The 5,972-nt window shown below is 38.9% G+C and overlaps 1 pseudogene; it reads left to right on the top strand.

Annotated features, from left to right (window-relative positions):
- Positions 1 to 5,282: 5,282 nt before the first annotated feature.
- LOC126485374 (5S ribosomal RNA) lies at positions 5,283 to 5,400 on the top strand (annotated as a pseudogene).
- Positions 5,401 to 5,972: the final 572 nt, after the last annotated feature.

Genomic DNA, 5,972 nt, shown 5'->3' with positions numbered 1-5,972 from the left:
ATTTTTCGAATCTTCCTAAATATATCCAGCACCTCCGTAATTTCAACATCACCATCTTTTGCAAAGCACCACACACACACACACACACACACACACACACACACACACATACACACCAAAAAGAATTTGCCACATGTGAAGTTATCACAGAGATTGTAGATTTACAAATTGTTTGTGAAGCGGAAATTCTGTACTTACAAAGTCAATTACCAGGAAACATCAATCCTAGGCTCCAATGAGTGAGCGGGAAAGAGACGTAGTGGGCTGTCATGTGACAAATCTCTATCAACAATTAAACCTGCACTTATGTCCGGCAGTACGCTCATTCTTCGTACACTCTTCTTGTGTCAGCGTTTACTCACAGCTGAATTGCCATTAATGAATGTCCAGCAGTGTCAAATGACTAACCTTCTTAATGTTACTGAGGTCTTTTATCGTCATAAGGTGCCACAAGTACACTTCGGTCTTTACATGCTGTTAACTGAGGCTGTATAATATATAGCTGGGGACAAGAAAATTTCGCGAAAACGATAACGCGAAAAATAGCGCGAAATTAGCAAATTTTAGCAAAATAACGTGAAATCGGAGATTTTTATGACATATTGCCAAATTTGTAATTCTGAAGTATAAAACTTTCATAAATCTGAGAACGAAAGTTTACTAATACAGATATTTGTAACTGATAATCATCGAGTGTTAAATCTGTAATTTGACTCCTAATCTTCTCAAATCCCTAGTTTCGTGTAAAATCCTAAGCTTGCAGTTCTTCTCCCGTGTAACGAACATTAATGTGACGACGAAAATAGCACTGAAACTAGCAAAAATAGCACATAATTTGGCCAAAAACAAGGATTTTGGCAAAAAAAAAACAATATGGAATTTGATAAAAAAAATTGTAAAATAAAAAACACCAAATTTTACAAATTGAACAACACCAAATTTGGCAAAAAGCCACACCGAATTTGGGAAGTGTAACATCGAATTTCACAGAAAATACCAGTAAATTTACAAAAAACAACGTCGACTTGGGCAAGAGAAGCAATTACGCAAAAATAATGTAGAATTCCGCAAAAAACAACGAATTCTGCTACAAATTAAGATCGAATTCGGCTCAAAATCAACATCGAAATTGGAAAAAGATCGAATTTGGCAAAAATGTAGCAAGGAATTTAAAAAAAAAACAAAAAACAAAAAAAAAACACAAGACATAGCAAAAATGACACCGAAAGTGGAAAAAATAACACCGAATTTGGTATAGCAAATAACGTCAATGAAAAGGCATCACAAAATGTACCCAAAAATAACAAAATATTTGACAAAAGAGTAACACAAAATCTGGCAAAAATTAACATCGAATCTGGCAAAAACAGGAGATTTGGTAAGAGAAAGTATCCGAAAGGGACAAACAGACCTGGCAAAAATAGCACCGATCTTGGCAAATACAAAACACCGATTTTTGCAAAATATAACACCGAATGTGGTCAAAATTAACACCGAGTCCGACCATAAAATATAACAAATTTTTCTTTTCCCTGTATATAGCAGATCATGTTTTCGCGATCATACATATAAGCAAACGTGATAAATCACAGTATGACCTCATTCACATTGTCAGTATTTCGTTGCATGCGTTTCAAACAGATCCACTTTCTATTTAGCGTTCAAGTAAGATTTTTCAAATATTTTTCTCCTGAGTTTGCCAGTAAGTGACGTTCCTTACACGCTTGAGATGCTTTTGCAACCAACGCTACTGTATTTTCAGCTGTTTGCTTGTTAACAGTACCTACAGGCTAAGATCTTTGTATTTGAGTGACTAGTAGCGATACGAAGTTATTGAAGATAGGTGACAGCATTGTTCAGTTGTTTGGCTTTGTTGTCGATAGGGACGCTGCAGTCTCAGGCGATACTTGGTATGTTAAGGTAAGCCTCGACTACTGTCGCCTTGTCGGTGGACTTTGTGCTACCGAGCGCAGAGAAAATATTTTGACGACTATTGCAGCTGGACCTTGGGTTATTAGCCACAGGTCGCACAAACAAGATGACATAATATGATGTATCATGCAGCGTAACTTGCTGTGACAGTGCGAGAGAGAGACAAAGATATTGTTTTTTTACTCTGTGGCGGTCAGCGCTCACATAATTATTCTTAGGATATAGAGTTTTTTTGTTCTGGTTAAGAGTAATTTTAGGAGGAGAGAGCCATTCTTGTGATGTAAAAAATCGACGCCATTGCGAGTTTTGATTCAAATTGTAAAATATAAGTGCATATGGAAGGAAATCAGTTAATAGAACAATAAAATATTGTTCATTTCAAGAAGGTACGTGTTATTATACACCCAGCGATATACTGCTATTGTGATTTACTAATAAACACCAGCTGAGAACAGTTCCGACGGGAGCGTTCAGTTCTAGTGAAATAGTTCGATGTTTTCTTCGGAAAAGAAGTCACTTCATGGATCATTCAAATCCACAATAGTAACTGGACATTTCTCAGAACTGAAAGCAATCTGATTACTATGCAACAGAGCCCCGAAGAAATTTCTCCGTACTTTGGTTACCACTTTCAGCTCAACACGGTATCTGCAGAATCTGGAGCAGATTTCTACAACAGCGGAAGCGTGTAATCGCTATCGGTTTCACACACCGCCCTGTGTACGCTGTATGTATTTACCCACAACAGTGAACATACAGTTACACACACACATAGAAAGACAATACTAGGTGGTGTGGGGAAACATTTCAGTATAAAGGCCCTGTAGAGCTAAACAGTAATTAGGTAATTAGTCTAGTAAGAAAGGAGTCTTTATAATAAGCAAAGCCACAGAAACCTATTACGTAGTGACATTATTCGTGTATGTATGTGGAGACGGGATGCCTTAAACGTAACGAGTGAGAGAGCTGTAAGCGACGTACTCGCAACAGCTGTCTAGGTATTTGGCTATCAGACCTCCCAAGGAGGTAAGCGGATCGGATATCCAGCCATTGAAAACGTTCTCACTGCTCCAGTACTCGTTGGCAATCGTCGCCTTCGTTGAACAGTCAAAGATTGTGTCGTAATGCTCCAAATCTTACACCAATGGATGCAAATGGTGACGCTCAAATTATTGTTAAAAGGTCCTCTTCAATACAACCAATACTTCAAAAACTACTGTAGTATAAAGATGAATACCTTAGGTACTTCCACGTAAAATAGTAGCAGGCATGTAGAAACTATCAGAGCACTAAGCAAAGTGTTAGTGCATGGTGTATGTCAGGCGCTATCAGGTACTATGGCGAGTTTTGGCATAACCATGTTCGTTTAGCTGGCTGAGGCGGGAAGCCGCTAATTGGTGCAATGAGCTAATTAGACACACAGGTAGAGGAGACACACAAACACGGACTGTTGCATACTCTAGAGAACGTTAAAGCAGTTAGGATGAAGCTTTACATTTTGAGCGTTGAACGTGTAACAATTAATGAACTTTACATAATTAAGGTAATTATTGGCAATTGGAGCATCACTGCTCTGTTTCCACACGCCACTGCAGAAAGTATGAAAAATCATACAAAAACTTACACCTTGCATGGCTATCAAATTTTATAACTACAAAGTTTCCTCTCCCATATTTCAAAATGTCGCAAGGTTCGATTCATTTCGGCCTCTAGATACATTATTCTCATTTACTAAAAAGAGAGCTGAATGACGAAAATATTAAGATATTTACATTTTAAGTGCACTATGTCAACATTTTAATTTAAAAACAAGTCAGTAGGTACTTAGCTGGAAAATTTATAATAGCACTTTAAAGATATGAAATGATCAGTCTTTTTATTAAACATAAGGGTTCGAAAGGTATAAACAACGTGAAGTCTATGAATCACACTGAACTTTCTTAACGGTAATGAAGTTCATTTATGTGGTGTGTGTAGGATTTACGAAAATTTATAGATTTTAGGATTGTAAGGAAAGACTTGAATGTATGATTCTATCTTTTTTTAATTATTAAGTCATATATATACTATCTAAGTTCTGTGTGCAAGGTTGATTTCTCTGTAGAAAGTGACTTTCCTATACGCTGCACAAAATTATTAAATCACAAATAAATATCATTGTTACTTTGTTACATTGTTAGTTTGTTGTTATTATTATATCTCGTTGTCTCATTAAACCCTAACACTGTTTATACGTTAGATTATTGCTTACTCTACGTTCTGTGAGTCTACGTGTTTTACAGAAGAACAGTCATGGTCCAGAGGCTACTCATGTTTCAGTAACTATTTTGCTTCGATTATACATTAATGAAAACTTAACCCACAGTCGTGTGCTGTTCATAGTTACTGCCAAGATCCAGATAATTATTGGTAAGCGAAAATCATCCTACATCTGTTCATAGTGTTACAGTAGTCTCCCGTGGGTGGGTGGACATAATGAGAAAATGTCAGCAATATTCTCGCATTACTGCGGAATAATTGGAAATGTGAGATCCTAGCGGCCTGAAGCTGTTGCGAAATGTGCGGGTGGCGTGAGTTCCACGAAACTCGTTTTCTGCAGAGTAAGAACAGAAATGAATTATCTCCGTACACAAAGATATTATATGCAAAAGGGCAGTTCACGGAATGAAAGGGTTTCCATGAAGTACGAGGAAATTGTCACCTCGGTCTCTTTTATTTTGGTACTTGCCCTGCTCATACCGTTTCAAGAGATGAAATGAGTCGGAATATTTAATTTGTGTACACTAAACTTCAAAAGCTCCTAAACAGTGGACAGCTGGAGCACGTCGATAATATGTGAAATGAACATAGTCTGCAAACTACATTGCAGAAATCTCAGCGTTGCGCCCTGATGTCTAAATCCTATTCCTGTATTAATTACAGAAAAAAACCGAAGATTTTTTACACACCACCGATACGCATATATTTTCATATGTAGAAGAAAGTATGAAAAGTCGGGGTAGGATATCTTGCTTGGTTCATTTGAACTTTGAGTGTGGAGCTAACGACATTTCTTCATACCTTTCATGCTATGAGACTATCTTAAGAAATGTCAATCTGTTGATTGTAAGACTCTCCCGACTTAAGTGGTTGACATGAAGTCTACGGGTGCACAAAAATTCAACGTTATAGCTTACGGATAAGTCACCTATTATCTGCTTGCTGTCAAAATGAACTAATTAGCTATAATCATAACGTGACAGTCTGTACTGGGCGAAAAAGTACTCTGCAAGTGCTCCAACGAGTTTTCCGGAAAGACTTACATCAAAGTAATCACAGTGATGATTTTAGGGTTTCTAATTTGTGCATAAGGCAACGGGCTTGCCGCAGTGGAAACACCGGTTCCCATCAGATCACCGAAGTTAAGCGCTGTCGGACATGGCTGGCACTTGGATGGGTCACCATTCAGGTCGCCATGCACTGTTGTCATTGAGGAGCTACTCGACCGAATAGTAGCGGCTCCGGTCACAGAAAACCATCATAACGACCGGGAGAGCGGTGTGCTGACCACACGACCCTCCTATCCTTATCCTCAGCTGAGGATGACACGGCGGTCGGATGGTCCCGATGGGCCACTTGTGGCCTGAAGGCGGAGTGCAAATTTGTGCGTAAGGGCTAACTATTGCAACAAATGTTACTTCCTGGGCATAAATGGGAATATAGACGGATCACTGTTTGATTTTCGAAATGGTACCAGTGGTTTGGAAATAGCCATAACCGCAAAATATCTAACAGTAGGAGTTACGGCTACAAAAGCCTACGGAGCGAGGTGGCGCAATTGTTAGCACACTGGACTCGCATTCGGGAGGACGATGGTGAAAAGTCGCGTCCTGCCATCCCGATTTAGATCTCCCGTGATTTCCCTAAATCGCTTTTGGCAAATGCCGGGACGGTTCCTTTGTATGGGTACGGTCACCTTCCTTCCCCAACCTTCCTTAATCTGATGGGACCGATGTCCTCGCTGTTTCGTCCATTCTCCCGATTGAACCACCCAACATAAG

Source organism: Schistocerca serialis, chromosome 6, assembly GCF_023864345.2.
Source record: "Schistocerca serialis cubense isolate TAMUIC-IGC-003099 chromosome 6, iqSchSeri2.2, whole genome shotgun sequence".
Taxonomy (NCBI): domain Eukaryota; kingdom Metazoa; phylum Arthropoda; class Insecta; order Orthoptera; family Acrididae; genus Schistocerca; species Schistocerca serialis.
This window is presented reverse-complemented; position numbering and strand designations above follow the sequence as displayed.